General features: G+C 39.2%; 1 pseudogene; it reads right to left on the reverse strand.

Annotated features, from left to right (window-relative positions):
* Positions 1–260: 260 nt before the first annotated feature.
* On the reverse strand, positions 261–1123 carry LOC117308836 (sorting nexin-3 pseudogene; annotated as a pseudogene).
* Between the last annotated feature and the right edge of the window lie 1056 nt (positions 1124–2179).

The raw sequence follows: 2179 nt of genomic DNA on the forward strand, positions 1-2179 counted from the left end.
AAATGATTTTAGTATATAAATTTGATTTTGTTTTTATACAGAATATAAAGATTTCCCTCACCGATCTTCCATGTGAAGGGGATTACAAGCCTGAAGGGAGATACTTTCTGCACACAAGTGTGTATCTTACGTGTAGGGTACTGGAAACCAATGTGTAGTGCTTCCACACATAAATTAGGTCAAGTGACACCACGTATTAAAAAGGGGATAAGAGAAAAATTCTATTAATCAGATTCAAGAAGCAAACATGACACAAAAACTGCAGGTAAGACCAAATGAGTAACTTTAGTTAGGACACTGCAAGTTATACTAGAGTAACAGGTTTGTGAAGCTAGAGTGTGTACCACATTAAAACTGCAAGAAAGAACTATTTATATAGAAAGGCTGGAATGAGAGATTTTTTTCACGAAAGCAAATTAACTTCTTGTCAACTGCCAAAACAAAACAGAACAAAACTGAGCATATGAGTGTTAGTATACTGAAGGCATATTATACCAGTTTTTGTGCAGCATGCTAAAGTTAGTTAGAACTTCTTCACTGGTGCATATGAATCATTAATAGTCATGGAAAGTTTTTCTTGCCCCTTCGTGCCAAATTTCAGGCATGTCTTATTTTAGATGGAGTATAGCTTTTATCTATAATTTCATCCTGTAAAAACATATGAAGACAACGTTCATTCTGTGCCAGAGGATGACCAGCGACCTTGTTTATAAACTGCTCCAGCCCTTGCTTCCTTTCTTCAATAAAATTGTCATCAAATATTCCATCATCTCCTCTAAAAGGAAGCTGACGCAAAAACGCTTTCCCAGGGAGTGGGGGGACTACAACCTTACTCTCTCTTTCTAATTCACTTCGCAGCCATTCAAAGTCACTGTATCTTCTTCTAACAGTAGATTCCTTCAGCTTGAAAATAGGCAGATTTGTATCGATCTCGAGGAAGTTGCTGGGAGGCCCGTAGGCGTCATTCAGGTTCTGCGGCTTGGTGATCAGCCGCCGGGTGTCCGCCACGGTCTCCGCCATTTCGCTGCTGCAGCCGCCGCCGCCGCCGCCGCGGGCTCCGTCCACCCCCTCGGCGTTCCACCGACCCCGCTGCCGCCGCTGCTGCCCGCCGCGGGGACGCCGGGCTCGCGCGCAGCCCTGCAGGGTTTTTTTTAATCATAAGTGGGTGTTGAATTTTGTCAAAAGCTTTCTCTGCATCTATTGAGATGATCATATGGTTTTTCTCCTTCAATCTGTTATTATGGTTTATCACATTGATAGATTTTCATATATTGAAGAATTCTTGCATTCCTGGAATAAATCCCACTTGATCATGGTGTATGACCCTTTTAATGTGCTGTTGGATTCTGTTTGCTAGTATTTTATTGAGGGTTTTTGCATCTATGTTCATCAGTGATATCGACCTGTAGTTTTCTTTCTTTGTGACATCCTTGTCTGGTTTTCGTATCAAGGTGATGGTGGCCTTGTAGAAGGAATTTGGGAGTGTTCCTCCCTCTGCTATATTTTGGAAGAGTTTGAGAAGAATAGGTGTTAGCTCTTCTCTAAATGTTTGATAGAATTCGCCTGTGAAGCCATCTGGTCCTGGGCTTTTGTTTGTTGGAATATTTTCAATCACAGTTTCAATTTTAGTGTTTGTGATTGCTCTCTTTATATTTTCTATTTCTTCCTGATTCAGTCTTGGAAGTATATGCATTTCTAAGAATGTGTCTATTTCTTCCAGATTGTCCATTTTATTGGCATAGAGTTTCTTGTAGTAATCTCTCATGATCTTTTTTATTTCTGCAGTGTCAGTTGTTACTTCTCCTTTTTCATTTCTAATTCTATTGATTTGAGTCTTCTCCCTTTTTTTCTAGATGAGTCTGGCTAATAGTCTAACTATTTTGTGTATCTTCTCAAAGAAACATCTTTTAGTTTTATTGATCTTTGCTATTATTTCCTACATTTCTTTTTCATTTACTTCTGAACTGACTTTTATGATTTCTTTCCTTCTGCTAACTTTGGTTTTTTTTTGTTCTTCTTTCTCTAATTGCTTGAGGTGCAAGGTTAGGTTGTTTATTCCAGATGTTTCCTGCTTCTTAAGGTAGGATTGTACTGCTATAAACTTCCCTCTTAGAACTGCTTTTGTTGTATCCCATAGGTTTTGGGTCATTGTGTCTCCATTGTCATTTGTTTCTGGGTA

This window comes from Tursiops truncatus, chromosome 18, assembly GCF_011762595.2.
Source record: "Tursiops truncatus isolate mTurTru1 chromosome 18, mTurTru1.mat.Y, whole genome shotgun sequence".
NCBI classification, from domain to species: domain Eukaryota; kingdom Metazoa; phylum Chordata; class Mammalia; order Artiodactyla; family Delphinidae; genus Tursiops; species Tursiops truncatus.